Here is a 27,379-nt window from a genome sequence, read left to right as displayed (position 1 = left end):
ACAAATGCTAATTCTTGGTCAACAGCGTCAGTCAACTGCGTTGACTGACTCGTTTGACTAACACAATTGCCCTTTTTTGTAGTAGTGTGGTTTAATTTTTCTTTTAATATGTTTATGTCATTCTTTTATCTATAATATTGTTTATTTATTTGAAATTTATTTGACAATCATACAAATTTAATAAAAATAATTAATAAATTCTATAAATAAAATTAAGCAAACGTGCATTGCATTGCACGTTGCTTATATCTAGTATATATAAAAAATGTGTAAATAACTGAAATTATTGGTGTTATCCCCAAAAATTGGTGATGGATGACGTGGCAACAAAGGTGACAAGTGGCAGTGTATGGTCAGTAAAAGACACATTAATAGTCAATAAATACATTGACTCCTCAGAGTTGTGATAAAGTGACCTGGTAGACTGATGGAGAGTTTTGACTGCTTGAGGGGTGTCACGATTAGTCAAGTTGTTGCATCCGACCAGTCACGACGTTACTGCCCAGGAGTGACATTACTGCCCAGAAATGGCATGCTAGAGGAGATTGCCATGTTAGACGAGAAACATGGCATGCTAGAGGAGAGTGTCATGTTAGACGAGAGACATGGCATGCTAGAGGAGAGTATCATGTTAGACGAGAGACATGACATACTAGAGGAGAGTGCCATGTTAGAGGAGAGGAATGCATGTCCTACCACTTGCATATGTCCAGCATGCATGTGTCCAACCAGCACTTGCATATATCCAGCATGCATGTGTCCGACCAGCACTTGCATGTCCTACCAGCAAGTGTATGTCCTACCAACACTTGCATGTCCTACCAGCAAGTGCATGTCCTACCAGCATGCACATGTCCTACCAGCAAGTGTATGACCGACCAGCATGTGTATGTTTGACCAGAGTGGAGGTGATGTGGATCAACTAGATAGAGGAGGGATAAGTCAAGATTCCCAGAAACGGCTTCAACAAGAACCGGTCTTGGCACGCGCGGGAATCTCTCATTCTTCCCTCAAATTGGGGGTTTTGTTACATTTTGAATGTTTTTTGTAATTTAAATGTAATAAATATAATAAAATATCCCGACTCTAGGGGATATCAGATGTATGATCCTAAGCCTATAAATATATGGCTTATGGGATCAGAAAGGGTCTTCGGCTTCTTTTGAGACTTTTTGGGAAATTTTGGGTCTGAGTTTTCTAGAGAGAGAAAGTGCTTGTATCTAGAAAATCATTTGAATCGCTCATAATTATGTTTTTATAGTAACACTAGCTATTCTATGTGAAAATACCTTTTTGCCCCTATAAAAATGTGGTTTTCTTCCTCTTTATAAAAATCGTACGGACTGTAGTGTTGCATCCCTTCATTATAGTTAGGGGTGGCAATTTGGGTCACGACACGATTAATGTAAAGACGACACATTTAATAATCATCTCGTGTTCGTGTTTGAGTTTTTGACACGTTTAATAATTGTATCGTGTTCGTGTTTATCTTCATCATGTCGTATCATAATCGTGTGGACCTGTTTAATAATCGTGTCGTGTCATAATCGTGTCAGACACGATAACACGAAAAATTTGCATAGGTTTTATGATTTTTTTCATATAGTTATAATTAATCGTGTTATCGTATTCGTGTCGTGTTGACCCGTTTAATAATCGTATCGTGTTTGTGTTCGTATTTTTGACACGTTTAATAATCGTGTCGACACGAATTTGACACGTTTACACGAATTGCCAGCCCGAATTATAGTGTTGGGGTGCTATTTCGCACTTCTTGGAACTCTGCTTTCTAACTTTGATACCGTTGGGGCGCTAGTTGTACGAAACAAGACTAAAACTCGTTTCGAACAGCCTACAATGCCAACTCTCTACAATATAACTCTAAATTGAATGATTTAAAAGATATGGAGAGCTAAGAGAAGTATTTACAACTTCTATTTCTAAGAGGTTTTCCAAAAGTGAAATCATGGTCAAAAGGTGGCTTAAAGTTTAAGACTTGTGTTACAAAGCATAAATGACGTGTGTTGAGCATCTTCAATGTTGTATTTTCCACCTATAGTATCTTGAAAGTCCACACTCAACACTAAATTCATCTTATTCATCATATTTAACATGTTTCTTCTCATTTCACTATGTATTGTGTACTTGACAATTAAAATCTGAAACATTAAGAAAACAAGCATAAATGTACACAAAACATTGCTAAATACCTAAAACATAACCTAAAATGATCTCTAAAACGAATCTAAGATGATCCTAACAACAACAAAGGCAGACAGAAGAGCTTCTTCTCCAAAAAAGGCGGGCAGATCTGAAATTGACGATGCCAAGGTAACTTTGCTAGGTCTACTGGGCAAATCTAAATGACTCTATGGGTATAGGCGATGGAATTTGAATGAATTCTTCTTCTGGCGAAGTCGGGCTGGGGTGGAATGACTCTGCGTTTTTTTTCAACCTTAAATAAAAAGCATAGAGAAAATGTGTGAATGACTCTCAAATGTCACATTTAATACTCGCCTAATAAAATATTATATCATTGCGGTTTTTAAAAAGCACAGTGTAAAGTAGTAAGTGTGGGGAAGCAGTGACATTTCTCCGTGGTTTTTATGAAAAAACCGCAGAGAAAAGTCTCATTCCCCATATACTCGACCACGAGCCTTCACTTCTCCTCATTTCCCTCATTCCAGTAGCGCGCGAGAACGGAAAACCCATCGTCCCCTGCCACGGTAGTCACCATCTTCACCTTTCTATGTGTTTTTTTTTTTTAATTTCTTCCACATTAATGCTTTAAATCATGTATATATTCATAAAAATGATTTATTTTGAAGTTTTAGGGAAAAAAAGATTATATTTTGAATGGTTTTAATGTATGTTTATAAGTTGGTTTTTATGCTATATTTGATCTTTTTTAATGTTTGTGGAGGATTATAAGACATTTTCATGCTTTAAAATATGTATTGATCTCTTAAACTTTACTTTGTTTTTTTTAATATTTCAAATTTTGGGATATTAATACCTATTGTATTTGTTTTTTAATAATATTAATATTAATTATTTACAATATATTAATTTTTACATAATTTTTTATATTATAATGATGTTTTTTACATAGCTTTTTATATTATTTTAGGAATCCAAATTTATCATTAATTTATCACTAATTTTGTAGTAAATGTTATTATTTAATTAATGTTTTATTTTTTTTGATATTATACAAACTATTGTTAGAGGAGTTTAAATATATTAGATATTTATCTGTAGTGAAGTAGGTTCTGAGATAAAATTGTATGTTGTGGAGATAACAGAAGGTTGAGAACATCTGTGTGTCTTAGTGAAGTAGGTTCTGTGAATTCTGGGTGTTGCAGTGGTTTATGGACGAAATTATGCATGATGATTTTTGTGTTTTTTTAATTAAATATATAGGTAGTTGTTGACTACTTTTTTTGCTATCAACCTAATCCGAGAGTTTAAACAAAATAATGGAAAAGAACACAAGGATTTTACGTAGTTCAAGCTATAAAAGAGTCCTAGCCCACGAGTCTCTGGTATTTAGTGAGCTTGAATCTTGTTTGAGCAAGCTTCAATGGTGGTTCTCAAGCAGGGTATGTGTTGCACTAAGTTACAGAGTTTCTCTCTCTAAAAATTTGTATCGTTTACAAGGAGATACCCTAGCCCTATTTATAGAGGTTGGGGTCATTAATGTTAATCATCTATCATTAATACAAATTCCCCCATTTTGGGGTATTAATGCTAAATTGATACAAAAATGGCTGCACTAAATAGAGACTACGGCCCAGATCGATTGCACGGGGCCCATTACAGAAAGTTGAGTACCAACTTTATGGGGCACATGTCTCTAACTGTCACGGTGCGGCGCACGTTCACCCATGTCAAGCGGCGTTGTGGGAAATGTTGATTGTCGAGGGTACGAACTCGAAACCACTAATCAAGGCGCACCAAAAGTTATCTGATGATCTTTTGGTGGCTCATACCCGTAGTGACTGACATCTGGCAGCTACTCTAGGCCCGAGGACCAGAATTCTAGACCAGGGAGATGGGCGAGTGAAGAGAGCTTCTTGGGACGTGGCCTCATATGGAGACATCCTTGCCTCGAGGCATGGCCTCACTTGGAGACATCCACAACTTGGAGATTGGCCCGGGACGTGCTCGAGACATGACCTCACTTGGCGACATTTATGAATTGGTTAGTTTGGGTTCCCTCGAAGAGTTCACACTCCAAGAACCTCATGAATTATTGTTAATTACTCCTAACATCTAAATGTTGGGTGGTGAAAACATGGACAACATTACTAATAATTTGGGATATGTTATAGAAACAAAGAAAACTCTGCCCAATTTTTTTTATGATATGTTATATTATTAATTGAAAATATTTTTGAATATGTAATATGCGTGATTGATTCTACAAAATGGATGATGACTATGGATAGACTAGGCGAATATATATTTCATTCCTTGGATTGTTAAGTGGGAACAAACTACTTCAAACTTTATCCCTATTATCTTTGGCTTTTAATCATATAATAATTATTATTTATTATTGTTTTGGCCAACATTGGATGTTGGAGCTCATGATGATGCGGGAGACGACCCATTGAAAAATCATTAATCACTACCAATAATAAAGGAGGTTGTGGAAAAGTAAGTTTTTCAATTTAATGTATTCAATGTTAATTTTTTTAGAGTTGAGATTATAATATGTAGATAATTAATTTGAATTTTTGTAGAGCATACGCACAATGTTCGGGAAATGAATACATTGGAGAATTTATAAAACTGACGAGGGATTTTTTTCCAAGACAACCAGAAAGTCATGAATGTGGTTTTTATATATTAAGATACATTTATAATCTTGTAACACCAAATTCGGCATATGTTATCAATAAGAACGTATGTTATATTCTATACTTTTTTTGTTTAAGAAATACTATATATAGTACTTAATCATCTAATCTATATTTACTTGTCAATTTTGTAGTGGATTGACAAAAATGTATTCAGTGTAAAGGACAACTTACTCCCACTACAAACCGACTGGTTAGCAGGAATGATGCCATTTATTTATGAAGTCCAGTTTTTCTTATGTGTAACTTACTAACTTGATTCGTATGTTCTTATTAGTTTCTTTTATGTATGTATACTAAACTACTTATGTATATATATAAATAACATCTTTTAATTAATAATGATATTTTTCTTAATTTTAATTTATACATTATGTTTATTTTAATAATAATTTATAAAATTAGGTATATAAGAATATGTTATATGTTATATTATTATATAACATTTAGTTATATAAAATATGGTATTTTGTGTTAAAGTTTTTTGGAAGTGATTGTAGCGAAAGGTTCGGCTTCGACCCACTTCGTGAAGTAGTCGTCCACCACAATATCATACTTCACTCCCCCATTTCCGGTGGGAAAGGACCCGATAAGGTCAATCCCACAAACTGTGAAGGGCTAAGGACTTGCCATCTAGGTGAGCTCATTTGGATGAGCTCGGGGTATGTTGTCGAAGCGTTGGCACTTGTCGCACTTCTTGATGCAGTCCATCACCTCACCATTCATAGTGGGCCAGAAGTACCCTATCTCTAGATTTTCTTAGCAAGACTTTGCCCTCCAACGTGGTCCCTACAAAAGCCTTCATGTACTTCTCGAATTATTAGGCTAGCTTCTTTCTTGGACACACAACGGAGAATGGGGCAATGAATATTTTTTCCTGTACAGCTTACTGTCCATGATCTCGTACCGAGGCACTTGGTAAAGAAGCTTCTGAGCTACTTTCTTGTCGTGTAGTAACTCTCCAAAGACTAAGTACTTCACAATAAGCTCCATCCAATTGTCTTGAGCCTGGACTACTTATACCTTCTCGAAACCTGAGATGCTTGGGGAAACTAAGTAGTCAATAGGGCAAGCTTTGTTGAGGTCAGAGAAATCTCTAAAGGTCCTTCAGGTGTCGTTTGGCTTGGGCACCAGGACCGGGTTAGACAGCCACCTCGGGTACTAAGATTCTCAGATGAATCCGTTTGCAAGGAGCATATCCAACTTCCCCTTTAAATCTAATGCTCAGGTTGGGTCTATCGTTCCCCACTTTTGTTGTATTGAAGCAACGTTAGCATCGATGTTCAAGGTGTGGCACATGATGTTTGTGTCAATGCCTTCATGTAGGAATGGGACCAGAAAAATATGTCTTGATTGACATTGAGAAAACTCATTAAGGCTACTCGGACATCTGCCTTGAGATCTTTCTCAACCTTTGTTTTTCTATCTAGGATGGAGGCGTGAAAGATCACCTCCTTTGTCTCTTCCATGGGCTCGATAGCCTTCTCTTCCTGAATTTTGGGGTCCAGCTCATTTGACTCCCTTTCCTCTTGAATAGCCTAAACCTCCATCTCCTTGAGAGGAGGCAATTCAGGGGCTACTACCTCAACTGCCATCACTGGATGCTTGATGGACACGTTGTAGCACTTCTGGCCTCTTCTTCATGCACAAGTGCCATAAGGAGGTGACTGCTCTGAATTTTGCAAGGTCGGATGCCCCAGGATGGCGTTGTACGCGGAGGAGCAACCCACGACCACGAAAGTGCAGTACTTGAGGGCCTGGCGAGGCACTTTTTCGAGCGTCACTAGCAGTTTGATATGCCCCATCGATAAGAGACCTTCCCCCGAGAACCCGTAAAGAGTGGAGGTACAAGGAGACAGGTCACTAGCGGTCAACCCAATCTTCTCATAGGCTGGCCTGAACAGGATGTTCACAGAACTCATGTTGTCCACCATGATTCAAGCCACCAACTTGTTGGAAATCTGGCTCTTGACCACTAAAAGGTTGTGGTGGGGAAAATGTACCCTTCCAGCATTGTCCTCGGAGAAAGTGATGACTTGGTCAATCATTTAGGGAATCTGTGGTGGTAACTGGGTTAGCACCGACACTTCATCGTCATGGTTTAGGGCCTGGGCATACCTATTTTGCAAGCCAATTTTCGTGTCCCCTAAGTAAGGCCCTCCAGAGATAGTCCATACTCTCCCATTAACCAGGGGAGGTTCATGGGCTTTCTGCTGCTACTGGGTTGCGGACACTTGGACCCAGGGCCGAGGAACCACCTGCTGAGGAGGCAGTCATGCAGTCGGAGCCTAAACTAGATGGGTCCCGATCCTATCATACTTGTGGAGGTGCCCAGTTTTATGAAACTTTCAATCTCATCTCTATGTTGCCGGCACTCGTTAGTGTGGTGCCCCACATCATTGTGAAACTGGCAGAACTTTGTGGTATCTCTCTTCTCCGAATCCCTCCGCATAGGCTGCGTTTTCCAATAGTGGACTTGCTGCTCAGTGGTCAAGAAAATATTCTCCAAAGTATCCACCAAGTTCATGTACTCGAAGTACTATGGAGCGTATTTCTCGTCGGGAGCTTATCCACTTCACTTGGGCTTCTTGCCCTTGTCCTTTCCCCTGAGCTTGCTCCCGTTGGGATTCTCTCTGGGTGCCGCAGAATGGGTTAGAGCTGCAATCCCAACATTGAATGCAGATTCAAAAGAACTATAAATGATGGGAGTTGTTCCATAGCTTATCGAGGCAGTACCAAAGCCGACACTCGACATGGTGCTAAAACTAGCTAGTTGAATAATAGGTCTTAATTGTGGAGCGCTCAATACACTCGTTTGGGCTAGAGTGTATGGGGAGTACTGGGTTGCCGGGGCCATGACGTTTGGGAACAATTGAGCGGGGGATAAGTACTCTGAACGCTCTAATCTGAGTGCGTAAGTGGCACTTCAGCTGACTGCTGATTAGTGCTCAAAAATATCATTTTATTAGTCTTAAAAGTGTAAAATTAATTAATTTTTAATTAATATTTTCATGGATTTATTGTCATATATTTTATATTTGAAAATGTTAATTTTAATTTAATTTGTGTTTAATTTTCAGGAAATAAAATGATTTTTGACACAAAGAAAAAGAAAGAGGAAATAAAGAATTAAAATGGCATTTTTGAAGATGGAATGGCCCAAAATTAAGCCCAAAATAGCCAAAGCCCAAGCAAAATTCTGCTCTCCCACGCTGCCACATGGCAGCTTGCCATTCGTCCACCCGAGCCGCCGAGCCGAGCCAGCCGAGCCTCCAAGCCGAGCAGCCAGCTGCCAGCCGCCCTGACACGCCTGACGCCCACCTGCCACGCTGACACGTTCTGACGCCAAGGGTCCCATCAGCCTGACGAGCCGCTGCCGCACCTGCCACTTACTGACACGTTCTGACGCCTCCAGCCCAGCAGCCAACCGGAGCCTGCCACGTCGCCTTCTGCTCCCCCACGCCCCGACCAGCCGCCTGCCATGTTTCCCACTTCGTCAGCCCTTGTCTCCCACGGCTCAACCACAATTTTCCCCACTTTGCACCTATTTTTCAGCCATTTCCCCATTATTTTGTACACGGTTTTACATGTTTTGAGCCCTCTTTACACTATAAATAGAGGACCAAATGGAGTAAAAGAAGAGATCAGATTGTAGAGTGGGAAAAATACACTTTATTATTTTGTTTCTTTTCTTATTTCTAGTTTAATTTTGCTTATTTTAGGTGACAAAAATGAGTGAATTATTTTAGAAATATTGGTGAGGTTAGAGTGTAGTTTTTGTACTTCTTATTCTCAATAGTGATATTGATTCTTCTTATGCTTCATTTCCATATCTCATTAATTATTTTGTTTCTCATCTTCTAATTTCTTTTCTAAAATTATTTAGCATCTTTTACATAAGTTCAGTCATGCTTTTCTTATGTAACTTAGATTGTTAATTTATTTTAGTATATTTGTTATATTGTATGTCTTTTACTGCATTCTGCCAGTGGTATTTTGTCGCTCTTGGATATATAATATGATATGCTATGAAATTAGGAGTTAGATTCAATTTAATCTAGATTATTTAATTTGTGCATTTAACATATACATCTTCCAGTTGCAATTAATGGTGTAGAATTGCAACTGTGTTTTGAATTAATATCAATATTAGAATAGGTTTTACAGCACTGCATCTCTACCTTGCCATGCATTTTATCTGATCATTTTCTCTAATCTATAATTTTAATTTCACAAAATCCATATCTTCAATTCTACTTTATTTTTATCTTTTATTTACTAATCAAATTTTTAGTTGTGTTTGCCTCTCTGTGGATACGACATAGCCCGATTACTACTGCGACCGCTTAGGAGTTTATTGGGCGATATCAACTGCCTTGGTGGTACTTCGCCAAAGTATCCCTCATGGCGTTAACCATCTCCTGCAAAGCATCAATATTACCCTCCTAGGCATCAATTTTGTGTTACTGGGAGGTAACCTGGCCGCATAGCGCCACCACCTCTGGCTAATCCTTTTTGTCCATAGGTTGACGATAGTCCTCCTCATAAAACTCGTCGTCTTCGTCGTCGTAGTTGGTATTCTCATCGAAATCTTCTTGGGCCATCTCCGAGAAGTTGTGTGGAGGTGGCTGGTTGATTTCTTCCCCTTCAGCTCTGATGGGAGTAGCTGTGATGTCTGGGGCATTACTACAAGTGGTCAGCATAACTGTTTCTTCAAGCTCTCAATGAAAACACCAAAATGTTGACTGCCTTTTTCGTTATCAACTTAATAATGGAACTTAAAGAAAATAATGAAGATAAACGCAAAGATTTTACGTGGTTTAGCATATGTAACAACCCTAGTCCACGAATCTTTTTTATTAGAGTTCTTGAAGCTTGAGATGGCAAGCTTCAATGGGGGTTTTTCTCAAGCAGCGTGTATATTACTCTGAGTACAAAAGTTGTGAACCCTTTTACAATGATATCCTTTCCCAATTTATAAGAGCTGAAGGTCATTAATATCATTAATTATAAATATTCACCAATTATTTGGGGAGTTAATTGTTAGTTAACCCCTCTGAATGTTCTAATAAAGATTATGGGCCCGTGCGTATCGTAGGGGGCCCAATTCGTAGGTTACAACACATCAACTTTGCAGGAGACACGCCTCTGACACTGTCAGGGTGTGGCTACACGTTTTCTTGTGTCAGGCGGCGTTGTGGGAAATACAAATTTTCAAGTGTACAAACTCGATGCCACTACATGAGGAACCCAAGGACACAGTGATTCACACTTGGCGCTCTCTCCAAGCCCAAGAACAAAACTCTTAGACCTGGAGGACTATCGAATCAAAAAGATGGGAGGACCTCTAGGGGGGTCCTCGGAACGTTGCCTCACTTGGAGATGTCCATGCCTAAAACAGGGAACTCGGCTTGCTAGGAGGATACTACACTCCGAGTAGCTCTAGGTGAGCTTTATATAGCTTCACTATCCTCCCGAGGAGCCTAATTACTTCTTTAATTGCTGCCACATGTCCCATGATAAAATCACAGGCATCACATTGCATGAGCCTTAGAATATCTCCTCGGGCTAATATTGAACCCGTAGACTAATAGTCGTTAGGTGCTGCAAATTAATAATGGTGAGAGGGTGTACCTTGGGAGGTACTTTAGTAGTTATCTCAAGTTGATATGGAAATGATCTTCTCTCGAGGAGAATCCTTAAGTGGAAAGTTTTCTTCAAAAAGATTAAAAAAGGAAGTTAGTATAAATCTCAAGCACATACTTATGAAAAAAGGAAGTTAGTATTTAGCAATGGTGAGTTGTTGTGTTGTGTGAAAAAAGTAGTGCCTTATTAAAGGCGGAGAGGCAAAGACTACAGTAGTTTGATCATAGGTGTATCTCCAAGTAGCATCTGCATTGTTCAATTTGGATGCTAGGAAGTATCATAGGCCTAGCGAAATAGGCCTATATCTTTTGAGGAAAAAAGGAGGCTTCGCCTTTAATAGATGTGATGTGTTGGGGCGAATCCCTTTGGGGTGGTGTGTACTTCCCTTTCCCAATTTGTCTAGATATAGCATCCCTTCTCAATGGAACTCAAGGTCAATCATATCTCATCATTGGGGCAAAGCCAATGACTAGCAAAATGACACATGTTGCCTAAACAAATTAACTCGAAGCCCTAAGGGGTAGACCGCACCCCACTGAAGATAGATGATCCAGTGGGCTTGAGGGGTGACCATGTAAGTGGGTCAAGCCGACCATGAGGTCACTGCCAAGGGGTAGGTTTCTAAGCCTAGCCATCAATCCTACCTCACTTTGGGCCCTACCTAGGGAATTACCCCCAACAAAAAATCATTTAAAATTTTCAAAATAGCCTCAAAACTTTATTAAACTATATATAAAATTAATTTAAACAAACCTTATATCCAAAATTTTATTAAATCCAAATAACTAAATCTAAAGCATATAAAATTTATTAAAGTTGAGAAAACAATACTAAAACCTAAACTACATTTTTATACAATCCATTGGAGGGTGACGACGACAACGCTAGGGCAATGAAGACTATGAGTGATGACAACCGGTGAGGGACTCGATGATAGTGTCAAGTTGGAACAGAACTAGGATGACACGAGAATGGTGAGGTTCCAACAACATGGGGCTAGGCATTGAGGTAAGGCCTAAAAAATAGTGCTCGCAACGGGGTTGGCGAAAGGCTCATGAGGGCAGTTGGGACTTCAACATAGGGTGACAGATAGATGCTTAAGGAAAGGTCAGGTGAGGCTCCTACGTGGTTAAAGGTTGTGAATGGGATGGGTTCATGTGTGCCAGAGTAATGAGCGGGGATCAAGGAAGGGGAAGGTATGAGAGGTTCGAGGAACATCGGCGAAGGGGTCTTAACAAGTTGTATAGAGTTTTGTTACTATGTTCCATGTGTTGTGGTTTGCTATAAAAAAAAATATGGTTTGTTAGTGTATTTTGACTTGTATGTTGTGATTTTGAACCATAAATATGACTATGTGTGATTTTTAGGCAAGTTGTTTTGTGTTTGATGGGTTTATTCAGTATTAGCTTGATTTCAATTTATAATTTAAAATCAAATGTAAAAAAATATTAATCTAGGTAAAATTAAAATATGAATATTGAATTTCTATAGACAAAATAAGAATAATTTGTTTGTTTTATTTTTAATTTTTTAATTTTAGTTGTGAAATTTTAAATTTATTTTTTGGAATTTATTTAAAATTAATTTAGTTTTCACTTTTTTTTCAATTTTAAATATATTAAACTAAGCTTTTTTTTATTAAAAAAACATTTTTAAATGATTTTTTTATTATTTTAAGGATTAAATTAATTTTAAATAATAAATGAAACTTATTTATTTTATAAATAATATCATGATATTTTGGTTAAAATCTACTCCACGAGTCACTGTTATTCAATTTATGAGTTTAATGTCTAATAAAGCTATTTTTGCAGAGCTTTAGTATAGTGGTTTTTTTGGCATGACCAATACAATGAACATCCCTGTGTATTTATAGGGATTTCAAGCATGCCGAGTTTCCTCAGAAATAAGAGGTAGTTACCCAATTTATATAGACGACTTAAATACAAAATATCCTCCATTATTCTTTCAATTCTCATAAGATTCGATTAATATCTAATTAAATAGGAAAGAATCCTGCATTTTCAAGATATCGTTATTATAGCTTCAGAGACAAGCATTCTACTCGGCTTGGTGACCCCGATTTGATAATCAGATCATGTCATAAAAGCGATCTTAAGAGATTCATAGCTATCTTTGGGTCAAAACCCAGAATAGCGTCTCAACCAAGCTCAGTATTGCGGCTACTAATCTATGTGTTCCGTGTAATGTTGAGACTACACTCAATTTGACCAAGTGTTTAGGGCTAGTCATCTATTATTCCTTACGAGCAATATATTGGTGAGTTGTAAACATGAATAACGATCTAGATATTATTTAGGTCGAATTTTATGACACAACGACCATATAAAGACATTATTGTGATCTATTGTAAAATATAATCGTGTAAATAATATACAAAAAGTACCAAGAACATCCAGTATATTGCAAACATATTGTAATTATAATATACATCATAGTAATTATTTATCCATATTAATAATAAAAATAACAATATTAATATTTATATAAGTTTCATTAACGCAACATACATTTATTCATATTTTAAAACAAAAAATAAATAAATACATACATGTTCACAAATTCAAAATTTATGATTTCTCCAACTCCAAAGTAAAATACAATGTCTTCTTGCTAATCTCCTCTAAATCTAATTTTAAAACAGTTAAAATAAAATAAAATTTATAATTAATTACCAAAAGAGCATAAACAAATAAAAAAGATTTATAAATATATAAATACAAAATAGTAAACTAAAAAAAATACCGTGTTTGAGGTGGTGGTGGATGCGGCACACTTTTCCCTGTGTGTTTCATGAAACGCGCCAACAAAAAAAACTTTCCCCTGCTTGTTTTGTGAAACACATTGGGAAATGTGCCTTATTTTGTAATGTTTGGACGAGAGGAAATGATAGTATTGCGAGAAATTAGGAAAAATAGAAGGAGAAGACAATACTTGATACTCTGACGATGAGTTTAAGTTACGGTCATTGTAATGGTGACAAATGTTAGGTTATGCTAATGGTAAGTCTATCATGTAACAGATACTTAACTCAATATTTTGAAAAAAAAAATCAGATATGTAACTTTAATAAAAACATGCACTAAAAAATATTAGAAAGAAACTTCCAATAAATTAAAAATAAAATATTTTATAAAGATTATATGGTAAAGAAATAACAAATTTTAAATAAAAAGTTAAAAACTAAAACAATTATGCAAGTAGATGTTTGAATGACAAACTCTATACCCTCCAATTATGCAAGTTATTTTCTAGCAGCCACCCCTCACATCAAGCATATGTTATTGAATATAATAAGGACACAACCTTTACACATATTTGAAAGACTACTCTAAAATCCTCAAGATAATATTAATAATGTTGTCCACTTGTTTTTTTTCGATATTAATTTCCTATCTATTTGTCTTATTTAAGTACTATATCAAACTTAGTGGAGGAAAAAAAATCACTGAATTTTCGTATTTAAAAAAGAAATTGTACAACTACTAGTGGCCAAATAAAAAAAATAAAATATTTCTCAAAATAAATAAATAATAAAAAAATAATAATTGATTGCTAGACTATCAAAATCCTCAAGATACACGAATTCTAATAAAAAGAAATCCGTGCAAAAAATCATAAATACGAATAAAAATAATTGCAGAAATTAAATGAAACAAAGGGTCGACAATAGATCGAGATGGAAATTTTCCCCGCATGATGGGGCCTCGCGAGAACCTATCTTTAATGAGATGGGGATTCCCAGTCTAAACGAGGAACAGAGTGGGGAAGGATTATTTCTCATTCCTGAATGTTAAACAAGGTGGGGATGCGGATAGTATTCTTCGCCCCAACGGGTCTCGTTTAATTTTTAATTTATTATATAATACTTTGTTTTATTTATTTTACATGTTTTTTTTAATGTATTTTTGTAGCATATTAGTAATTTTTTAAGGATTTTAATATTTATTTTGAGCAATATTTATTAACATAGTGTAATATATTGATATTTTTTGTTTATGTAATTTAACCTTTTTTTTAATAAGCGGGTCCCCATGGAAATTCTCCGCCCTACACTCTACGGGGAATATGCAGGGATGAGGAAGGAGACAAGGATTAAAATGGTTAATGGGGATGGGAATGTGGGGAGTACTCCCCGCATATTCCTCTCCCAGTTTCCATCCATGATGAACAAAAATCCCTCTATTCCCTCACGACACTATCCTAGAAATAGTTTAACACACCCAAGAAGTAAATGCTCAATGTTCAATTACCAATGCCAAAAGACAATAACAACTATAAATATATTTCTAATAAAGTTTCATCTGAACAATTTTCAATAACAACTATTCAAGAAAATCCATCAAGAAATTGAAAGAACACCAAAAACAAGCTATAGGTCTCACCTTGTCAAGGAAAAAAATGCTTTAAAATCTTAACCTCCAAGACTACTAAACAATGATTAATACTTTGATTAGTGTGCCATGAAGGCACGTGTGGTTATGTGAATTGTGTGAGTTATATTATTATATGGCAGTTTTTGCATAATTATGTGTATTAAATGTGTTTACAAAACCCACTTTCGTTAAAGAGGTGTATTTTTCGTAATTTTGACTCGTTGAATGTATATTTGTGATTTTATGTGCTATGTGCTTGAGACCACATTATTATGTGAATATATTGGTGATATTCGGCATAAATGGATAATGTTGAGTGTTTTAGTGGAAAAGTCACAACATGGAATTCGACTCGGGTGAAGCCAAAGGGTATTTTGGGAATTTTAATGATTTGGGATTTGTTGGATTAGTTTTTTTAGTAATTTGATGATCAGAAGAATTAAGTAACTTTCATGGGAATTATAGGGAATGAACATTTTGCCCTTGAGTTTGGCTTTGAGGTTAAGTAAGGTCAAGGGAAAATTGGCCATTTGAACAATAAATAGATAAATTTTACAAAGGGGATATTAGTAGCCAGCATACACGTTCAAGAAAACTCTCCATAATCAGCTGGGAATTTCGAATTTTATTAGAGAGGTAAGCCTTATTTGATGTTCTTCATTATTCTTGACGGGTTTTGAGTTTTGAGTGGAATTTTAAAATTCGTTGACTCTAGAGTGTTTAGATGAGTGAGTTAGGATGGGAAACATGTTTATAAACTATTTTGAAGTTTGAATTGTTATTGAAAACCATAATTTTTTTAAGCTTTGGGGATTGAGGGAAATTTAGGGATTTTATCCCTAAACCTTGAATTTTAAGATAGAAAGTGAAATTGGATGTTTGGTTGTGATAATTTCATGTTGTGGGATGTATATAATTGCTTAGGAGTGCAATTTTGGTGCTGGTTGCAGGTTTGGAAGAGTTTTATATCGATTTGGGTTAAGTTTGCAATTCTGAAAAACGTAGATATAACTCTCTGACTTGCGTCGGTCGACCGGCCTGCGGTTTAAGGCAGGCTTGGCCATTTTGGCTAGGTGCTCGATCGGCCTATGCCAGGCAATCCACTGGCCAATACTAACAGCCATGTTTTAGGGTTGTTTTCTATGGGTTTCAGTGGGTAACTTAGGAGATCAAAAGCTAAGGTTCGTAGTACATTATGGGGCATGTTTAAAGTGTATTAAGGGCTTAGTGAGGCTTATGGAAAGTTATGGTAGGTTATGGTTTTGGAAAAACTAAACCTACATTACATTGTTGTGACTAGGGTTTCCATGGGTTCGGGAGAGGATCGTACTCGAGGTCGCTCCATCTTCAGCATAGGACTCGAGGTAAGAAAATTTGGCATTGCACATAGAGCGTGGGCTTTGGCCCTATTGTATCTAGAAACAGTTATAACTATATATTATTGAAATGAGCTAGGATTGTGTATCCTTATTGCATACTTTGTTTGTTGTGCTTATTAGTAACTGATTTGATTATGAGCATGCATTTATTATCGTATTTGATTGTGAGTATGAGGTTATTATCATAAGTTTAGTGCCGAGAGACGCACTTTACTCAGTGAGTATGCGTTTATTACCATAAGCTTAGTGCCGGGAGACACATTTACTAAGCATCGACTGTACATATGGTACTAGGTGATGCAAATTACTTGGTATAGATGATATTGGATGTCCATATGATTATTGAATATACGCGGCTATGACTTATGAGTTATGTGAATTGTTATTTATATGACTGACATATATGTGATATGATTTATTAATCTTATGAATTATTATATATATACATGTTGTGATTATTATGTATGTCTTGTGGAAATTTTCTTGCTGGGTCATGGCTCACGGGTGCTCTATGGTGCAAGTACGAGAAAGGGGAAATTTTACCAGTCATGAATTAGAGGGCTCTGGAGCGACATGTACTTGTTTGGCCTACTCGGCCGCCACAGTTAGGATATTTTGAGGTAGTTAGTGTAGAAGTCCATTTTTTGGCTTAGGCCAACTATTTTTGTACCTTTAATTGTAATTAAAAAAAAATTAAACTCTTTTTGGGATCCCTTGTATACATTTTAAGTTTTCATGAAGAAGTTTATATCCTTTGACTGAAATTTTTAATACCTAAATCTTTACAAATTTTTTTTAATCACTCTTTCGAGTCCAAATGACTCGCTTAACAAGTTAAGGATTATTTTAAACACATTGTGTAACAGAGATGGATTAGTAGGGCGTTACAAGGATAGTTTCCTTTTCCTAGCATAGGGTTTCGAGTCAGGGCATTTAAAAAGAAAAGGAATGAGCTTCAGAGCTCATATTTTGGTGGTTGCCGAAATCACAAGAGGAAGAGGAGAAAAAAGAAAAGAGAAAGAGAGAGAGAGAGAGAGAGAGAGAGAGTTTCAAAATTGAGAAGAAAGAACAAGGTACTATTTGGTTTTGATTTTCTTTAATGCCTTCTTCTTCTTGATTCTAGGCCTTGGTATTTTGGGTTTAATGAAATTTGATGGACCCAAAACGGGTATGTTTTAAAAATTTATAACTCGCAAGCGTATGAATCGTATATGAAATATAGTGTTCATGTTAGCACGAGATCGAACCCAAATGAGTTGTCTAAAATAAAAAAGAAAACTATTTTAAACAAAAATTAATAAATTCTAACCTAGGTCAAAAGATTGATGAGATTTAATGTCATGAACATAAAATAAAAGATTTAAAATAAAGCTATTTAAGAGAATAAAAGTAAATCAATTATGATTTGAAAATAAGTTGTAAAAGAAAGACTATTAAGATACTAGAATCCACAAAATGTAAGTTACTAGTATATTGATTCCCAAGTTTTAGTGATAGTTAAAATAAATCAAACTATCATTTTCCAAATAGATTTATAATTTTAAGCACAAATTACTTCTAAAAAGATAGGATTTTTCTTCACTTTTCAAAAAGTATAATTTCAAAGTATTTAATGTGAATCAACCTAATGAAACAACAAAAAATCAAATAACATTATTTATAAGGCAACACATAATATTTTGTTCTAAGCATTGGATGTGTACAATATAATGACACATCTTACACAAAGAATATTATATTTTGCAAAAATGAAGAACAAAGTGAAATATTATCTAACAATTCAAAATATGAGATATTAAAGATGAAAGAAATATATGAAGAAGAAAAATCCATAAACTTTGTTGCATTACAAGGGAAATCAACATACAACATAAATATTATCTAGTTACAAGTTGCTTCATCATGATCTTAATCATCTTATGAAAAAGATTAGAATCACATAGCTGGAATAGAAATTACAAAATACATACGTGACAATGCTCTTGAAAAACCCAAAATGGAAGAGAGAAAATGGTAGAAAGAAGATGGTAACCCAAAAATTAAACACACTAAAATAGTCTTGAAAACCCTTATTTATAGCCAAAATGTGATTATTAAAATAATCAATTTAAATTAAATTAAATTGATTAGATTAATTAAGTAATAATAATATGGCAAGTAGGGGTAAATTGTAAGAGTGATGATGATTTTGGATAAATGTTGTAGAAAAATTGGGTAAAAAAATGGCATTTTAGACATTGGGGACAAAGGTACATTAATGGGCTCAAGGAAAGATGGCTTTGTGGCTGTTGGCAGTTGGCTGGGCTTGGGGGCATTGGGCCTGGGCAGAAGGTGCCGAGAAGAGGAAGCTTGGGGAGGCAGTTGCTGGCCTTCGCCTGGGTGTAGAGTCCCAGAATTTACTTAGATAGTTAGATAGTAGTAGTAGTGGTAGTAATTGCTAGTAGTAGTTATAGTATGTTTATTACTGTGGATTTTGGTTCAAACCGGGACATAGTTGAACACTCGTAGCAACATTTATAGATTTTATAAGTTTAACTGATAGTTTAAGAATATTAATTGTAACTTAAGGTTTGATTAATATAGCTGATTATATAGATGTTATTTATTATACTATTAGGTTTATATAGAATTAATAAGAACATGACACTTGTCGTGTGCATGCTTATTTAAGGATTTAACTACACTTTAAATAGAAAGAAAGTTCAAGAAAGCTCTAGAATCTTTCAAGACCATTAAGAGCACGACATTTATCATAGTCTTGTTTATTTGAGGAATTAAGCATTTTTAAGTGGATAATTCAAAAATAGAAGTTTCTAGAAGCTCTAGACTCTTCCTGAACTTGCTGGAATCTCGTATTACTCAGTCAAATCTGATTAATCAATTCAAATTATGCTGAAAAATTGCAATTACGTGTTTAATATATTCACGTATGCCGATATATCGCAGCATAGGGGTCGATATATCGCCACACGGGAGATACGAAAAACACGTCAACGTTGCACGAACGATCGAACCAGCCTCAAGAATACTGGGAGAGGCGATATATCACCTATAGGGGGCGATATATCAGCCCCACCTATGTATTTTTGAAAGCTCGGTTTTTCAATTTTAAAAAATTAGCTTTAACCTCTTGACCAGCTTTTGAACGTTTTGACCGAGTCTTCAGCCTCTGATGAACGAATATTCAAATATTTTTCAATTAATACTCATTATTTTTATTCAAGCAAAAATAAGATCTTTTCACTCCTTGAACCCTATAAATAGGACCTAGTACCCAGCCATTTCTTTCATTCTTCAAGCTGTGTTCAGAGCCTTCAAGCTGCTAGGGTTACTATAGAGTGATAAACACTTGGGTTGGGATATAAGCTTTATAAACACCTGGGAAGTAAGATAAATAGTGTGTTTCAAATAACGAGGTGTAGTTCAGTTCTAGTACATCCAAAGATATTCCTAATCTTAAGTTCATTTCTGTATGTTTCTTTAGTTGCCTTTACTCAAATCCTAACTCATTGTTTTCCATTCTTGGTTAGGTATTTAAGTTCTTTGAACTTAAGATTTCTTTTGGTAAGTTTCCTCTTCGTGGTTTATTTCATTTATTTATCATCTCTTTCTTTAGAAATACTCACATTCTTATTGTTGGTTTTAGGAGTGTTCCAAATCCCGTCCTTGTTCTCATATCCCGGTATTGGTAAGGAAAATAGGATAGTGTTTATATGCTTATATGTTATGATATGCTTATGTTGTAGTATGTTATGTGTTATGATATGTTATGATATATGATTATGTCTTGTAGTCATTGGGGCTCATTGTTGCTTAGCTAGCAAACCTCAATGTATTTTGAGGCTTATAGTTGTTAGCTAGTAAACCCAAAATGTTTTTATGTTGCTTAGGGGCTTATAGTTTCTTAGCTAGCAAACCTCAATGTATTTTGAGCCTTATAGTTGTTAGCTAGCAAACCCCAAATGTTTACCATGATCATGGGTTAGAGCTATAATAGATGTGTTTATAGTCATATGTTTTATAGTATATGATTTTGATATAGTCTTATGTTTATGTTTATGTTGTATGTGCTAGTAGATTTTTCTTGCTGGGCATTAGGCTCATTCCTTTATTTTTATGTATGCAGGAAAATAGTTATGGTGGCGGAAGGATTATTGGCAGCTTGGTTTGTGTATTAAGGATGAAGGTATTCGATGGATTGCATGACAATTCGAGGACGACGTTATTTTAGTCTCTTTAAATTATGTTTTTATGTATTTTCCGCTTTTAGTTTTTAAACAATTTCCTTTTGTTTAAAGTTATGTTTTATTTTAAAAACAATGGGATCCCATACCCCGCATTTATGTATTTAAATATTTACTTTGGAGTTTTTAATAAAGTTGTGAATATTTCTTATGTATGTTTTCTTAAAAATAGTAGCTAAGTCTAGTACTTTTAATGGTCCAAGGTCTTAGAATTAGTTGGGTCATTACACTGGGCCTGGTTGGTGGACTGGGCTTGCTGGGAGGAGCTGAAGGAAGGCCCGTAGGGTGCAGCTACTTGGAGACATTGCGGGAGCTTCTAGTGGGTTGGGCTCAGAGAGGCCCACAACTGAAGGTGTAGCTGGGCATATCGGCCAGGGGTGCGGATTGGGCCAGGCAGCTGGGCTTCCTTGAAAAATGCCCAAATTCCTTGCTAATCTCTTCAAAAATGCCATAGCTCTCCTATCATCACGGCTTTAATTTCTTTTCTTTATTTTTCTACTTCAAGCACTTTAAAATCAATAATTTTCTTTCAAAATAAATTAAATCATAATCAAATAATTTCAATTTATAAAATGAGTCATATTAAGTTCATGAAAATATTAATTAAAATTTAATTTACTTTGTAAATTAAGCTCAAAAGTGCATCTTTTTACTTCCAACTTAACAACAATAATACAAATAATTAAACTACAACATATTATAATAAAATATCTATAAAATTACACAAAAATATATAAAATAACAATAAGACTAATAAATTCAAAATTACTTGAAAACTTAATGTAATGAGCCAACTATTTCTAAGACCTTGGACCACTAAAACTACTAGACATAGCTACTATTTTGGGAAAGATACATAAGAAATAATATAACTTTATTGAAAACTCAAAATATTGTATTAAATACACGATAATATAAAATATGGCATGGGTACCCATTGTTTTAAAAAAACATAAAACGTAACTTTAATTCAATTGTAGAAAAAATAAATGTGGAACTATAAAAGAAACATAATTCAAAAGACTTAAATAAACGTCATCCTCGATCGACACGCAATCCACTCATTCCATTCATTCTCTACACACAAGCCAAGCTACCAAGAATCCTTTCACCTCCCATATCATTTTCCTACATCACACTAAAAATAAAGGAATGAGCCTAATGCTAAGCAAGGAAAATCTACTAAAAACATACATCATAAATCATAAGACTATAATAGGAACATACACTATAAAATATATGACTATATAAAAACATATAACGTATAGGACTACAATATTAATGGCCATTAACTCATTTACATGGTATGTGATACACCATCTAGGTCCTCTGTCTACTAATTGAGGTAGGTAGATCACATGGTAGTATATGATAACCCATCTAGGTCCTCTACTAGTCGAAGTAGGGTAGATCATAACTCTAACCCATGAAATGATAAAATAATCTTGGGGTTTGCTATCTAAGCAACTAGAAGCCCTAAGTGACATAAAAATATATCATACATATACATACCATAGCATAAACATATCATAACATAAACATATCATAACATAAAAGCACATATAATCTATCCTATTTTCCTTACCAAAAGTCGGGATATTTGGGAACAAGAACGGGATTAGAACACTCCTATAAACCAACAGTAGAAAAGATGAGAATCTCTAAGAATAAAGATGAATATGAAAACTAAACCATCAAGAAGAAACTTACCAAGAAGGATCTAAGTTTCAAGAACTTAAATACATAATCAAGAATCATAAACAAGAGTTAGGATCCGAATAAAAGAAACTAAAGAAAACTAAAGGATTATAAAGAACTAAACTTAGGAATAGGAATACCTTGGTTGATCTTATGGATTGATCTAAACCTCAATACCAAAATCACACTCTGTCTCACTTCCCAAGTGTTTAGAAAGTTTAGAATGATAAAGCTTTTATCCCAAAGCCAAGTGTATCTCTCTGTACTAACACTAGCGCCTTGGAGGCTCTGATCAAATGCTTGAAGAATGAAGTAAATGGATGAGCACTAAGTCCTATTTATAGAGTTCAAGGAGTGAAACGAACCCCTTTAATTTGAATAAATAAATGATTATAAAATGAAAATAGTACCCATGGCTTGCTGTAAACTTCCCCAAAATCTCGATGTAAACACCGATCCTCTATCAGACACTATTGTCTTGAGGATTCCATGTAACCGTACTATCTCTTGGACATAGATGTCTGCGTATTGACCTGCTGTGTATGAGGTCTTACGTAGAGTCCAAGAACTTTACTTAGATAGTTAGATAGTAGTAGTAGTAATAGTAATAGTTAGTAGTAGTTATAGTATGTTTATTACTGTGGATTTTGGTTCAAGTCGGGACTTAGTGGGACACTCGTAGTAACACTTGTAGATTTTATAAGTTTAACCTATAGTTTAAGAATATTAATCATAACCTGAGGTTTGATTAATATGACTGATTATGAAGATGATATTTATTGTACTATAAGGTTTAGATAGACCCAATAAGATATTAACACTTGTCATGTGTATGTTTTGAGAAATTAAGTATTTTTGAGGAATAGTTTATTAAGAGTCTGCTAGTAGCTTTGAAATCATTAAAGGACTTAGTCAAGGCTGTTTACTCAATTCAAATTGGGCTAAACAAGTGTAATTACATGTATAATATTTCAGCGTATGCCGATATATCGCAGCTCTAGGGGGCGATATATCACCACACAGGGATACTAAAAACACATAACTTCACACGACAACTTCGACGAGCCTCAGGATTATCAGTCCAGGCGATATATCGCCTAGCATGGGTGATATATCGGCTGCATTGCATGATTTTTGAATAATTTTGAAACCGAGCTCATTTTAATCCTTAACCTCTTGATAAGTATAGAATCTTTTTGACCGAGTCTTCAGCCTCTGCTAAGTGATTATTCAAATGTTTTTCAATTAAAAAGCAATTATTTTATTCAAGCTAAATGAAGATCTTTTCATTCTTGAACTCTATAAATAGGACCTAGTACCCAACCATTTCTTCATTCATCAAGCTGAGTTCAGAGCCTACAAGCTGCTAGGATTACTTTAGAGTGTTAAACACTTGGGTTGGGGTTATAAGCTTTATCATTATAAGCTTATCAAACACTTGGGAAGTAAGGTTCATAGTGTGTTTCGGTTTCGAGGTGTTGTTCGGGTATAGCAATTTCAAAGGTATTCCTAGTTCCTTTCTATATTGTTTCATTAGTTCTTATAGTTTTTCTCTTCTCAAATCCTAACTCAGTATTCTTTATTCTTGGTTAGGCATCTATGTTATTTGAACTTGAGGTTCTTGTTGATAAGTATCTTCCCGATGGTTTAGTTCATTCTTTTCATTTCTTTTCTTTTAGAATACTCACCTTTCTATTAATGGTTTTTAGGAGTGTTCTAAAGTCCCGCCCTTGTTCTCACATCCCAGTATTTGGAAAGGAAAATAGGATAGTTCTTATGTGATATGTGCTATATAAAAGTGTTATGATTATGCTATAGTATGACTTTATGTGTTATGATATATGTATGTTTGGGGCTTATAGTTGTTATATAGCAAACCCTATCATTTTTACATTTTGGGGCTTATAGTTGCTATATAGCAAACCCTAACACTTTTATGTTTTTGGGGCTTATAGTTGCTTAAATAGCAAACCTCATTGTAGTTTGAGGCTTATAGTTGCTTAGTTAGCAAACCCCAATAGTCACCATGTACATGGGTTAGAATTATGATATGTGATATAGTATATGATATATGTTCATAGTTTATGTGTATGATTATGTTCATGCTTGTAGTAGATTTTCCTTGCTGGGCATTAGGCTCATTTCTTTATGTTTTATATGTGCATGAAAATAGTTTTGGCAACGGGAAGGTTCTTGGCAGCTTGGGATTATGTATTGAGGGGGAATGGAAATCGGTGGACTGTGTGAACGATTCGAGGATGAAGTTGTTTCTAGTCATTTAAAATTATGTTTTACATGTATTTTCCGCACTTTGTTTTGTAACGAATTTTAATATTTAAAGTTATGATTATTGTAATATTTTCAATACAATGGGATCCCATATCTTAAATGAATTTTTATGTATTTAACCTTTGCTTTTCAGTTTATAATAAAGTCATGGTTATTTTATATGTATGTTTTTCTTAAGATTAGTATTGTAGTTTAAAATGGTCCAAGTTTAGAATAGTTGGGTCGTTACATCTTAAGAGGAAGGAAATGAGCAGACTTGGTTAGTCTATCTCTTACTACCCAAGCCGAATCATGCTACCTGCTTGTTCGTGGCAAACCCGTCACGAAATCCATAGTTATATTGTCCCATTTCCACTCTGGTACGCTAAGCGGTTGCAATAAGCCGGCAGGTCGCTGATTGTTAGGTTCATTTTAGGTTTGTTTTAGAGAGTGTTTTATCTTATGTTTTTAGTTATTTAGGATTGTTTAGCGCAGATTTATGCTTGTTTTCTTCTTGTTTCAGGCTTTAATGTTCAAGTACATAATATAGAGTGAAATGAGAAGAAACATGTTAAATATAATAAATAAGATGGATTTCGTGTTGATTGTGGAGTTTTAAGACATTATGTGTGGAAAATACTACATTGAAGATGCTCAACACACGTCGTTTATGCTCTATAACGCAAGTCTGAGACTTCAACCCGCATTTTGACCATGATTTATTCACTTTCTGGAAACACTTCTAGAAATATAAGTTGTATATATTTCTCTTATATTTCCATACCTTTTGGAATTATTAAATTCTGAGTTATATTGAAGGAGTTATGATCAAAATACGATGAGCTGACGCTGCAGGCTGTTCGAACCGAGTTTTGTCGATTCTGACTTTAGCGCTACAGCGCCATAATAAGAGCGTTACAGCGCTAGTGCACCAGATTTTGAGGGATTTTTTTAAAAACATAATGTTGCGACTGGAAGGGGCTAAATAGGGGAACGACGGCTGGAGTAAGAATACCATCTTGGAGGATTCATCCCTGTGTTTTTCATCTTTTTCTTTAAATTTTCATGTTTGTAATTGAACTATCTTATGGCTAGAATGAATATCATGGGCTAAATTCTTTTTTTTAGGGCTTTTATGTGAATCTTTTGGAATCCCTTGTTATGGTTTAATGCAAAATTGATGTTCTTCTTCATCTCTTTCAATTCCTTACAATCTGTGTTATTTGTGCGATTATTGATTGATCACCTCTAATTGCTATTTCATGAATCAAATTGAAATCTAAAAAGTGAAATTTGATATGCTTTGATTGTTTGGATGCAAATTTAATTTAGAACGAAAGTATCTAAATTGTTTGCCTATTTTTCTGAGTTGCGTGTTTAATGTCTTCTTCATGATTCAACTTACCATAGAAATATAGGAAGTTGTCATTGAGATAGAATTTTGTAAATCTTAACCAGATTACGAATTGTTTTTGCAACTTGTTCTTGAATAGGGAGAAGGGGGATATAATTCTTGCATTAGGAAATAAGAGGGTGGAAAATAGAGGATCATAATTGTCCTAATTTCATTTTCTCTATTATTTTGTTCAAATTTTCATTGTGCTTCGTTAGTATTTTTCTTAGTTTAAAATCTCTGAAAATTGTTTAATCAAATAGAATTAAAAAGATTGATTGATTGGTAATTGATAAATCGGTCCTTGAGGACGATACTTGGTTTTTACCATTTTATTACAAATTGTGACTGTGTGCACTTGCATAGCAAAAATATCGCAACACTAATGCTCTGCTTTCAATTGCTGGCATATTAAACACTTAGACACAAATTCTGCTATGTCCTTCTTCATCTCTGGCCACCAATACAATGCCTTGATGTCGTGTGTCATCTTGGACGACCCTGGGTGGACTGAGTACGGGGTATTGTGTGCTTCCTCTAAAATCGTCATCTTAATCCTTTGATCATTCGGCACGCATACCCGATCCTTATATCTCAATAACCCTTGACCAGATATTGAGAAATCTGTGGTCGTGCCTTCTTTGACTGCATCTGTATGTACCACTAGTGTGTCGTCATGCCCTTCCCCAATCTGTATATCTTCTAGCAGATTTGACTGGATAGACAAGTTAGCCAGCTTGCCGACAACTACTTCTATTCTGGCATTGATCAGCTCCCGCTGCAGCGGCTTTTCTATTGTGGCTGGTGCTGCTAAACTTCCATAACTCTTCCTACTTAGCGCATCGGGAACTACAATTTCCTTTCTCAGGTGGTATAGGATTTTCCAGTCGTACTACTTTACTAACTCTAACCACCTGCGCTGCCTCATATTGAGCTCCTTCTGAGTGAAGAAGTACTTTAAACTTTTGTGGTCCGTATAAATCTCGCACCGTTCTCTGTAAAGATAATGGCGCCAGATTTTCAACGCAAAGACCGTCGTTGCCAACTCCATATTGTGAGTTGGGTAGCATTTCTCATACTACTTCAGCTGCCTTGAGGCATAGGCTATCACCTTGTCATTCTACATCAGCACACAATCCAACCTTTGCTTCGACGCATCGCAGTAGATTACAAACTTGTCGTTGGGTGTCGATACACAGAGTACTGGTGCTGAGCACAACTTGTCCTGAAGCAACTAGAATCTTTCTTCACATCTATCATTCCAGTTGAATCTTTGCTGTTTCCTGGTCAGGTTGGTGAGCGGAGTGGCTATCTTAGAAAATCCTTCTACGAACCTCCGATAATAACATGCTAATCCCAGAAAGCTTCTTACTTCTAATGCGTTCTTTGGTCTGGGCCAATCCTTCACAACCTCTACCTTGGATGGATGTACTGCAACTCTGTCCTTGGATATAATGTGCTCGAGGAACGCCACTTGCGAAAGCCAAAA

This window comes from Humulus lupulus, chromosome 3 (assembly GCF_963169125.1).
Source record: "Humulus lupulus chromosome 3, drHumLupu1.1, whole genome shotgun sequence".
Lineage (NCBI taxonomy): Eukaryota > Viridiplantae > Streptophyta > Magnoliopsida > Rosales > Cannabaceae > Humulus > Humulus lupulus.
This window is presented reverse-complemented; position numbering follows the sequence as displayed.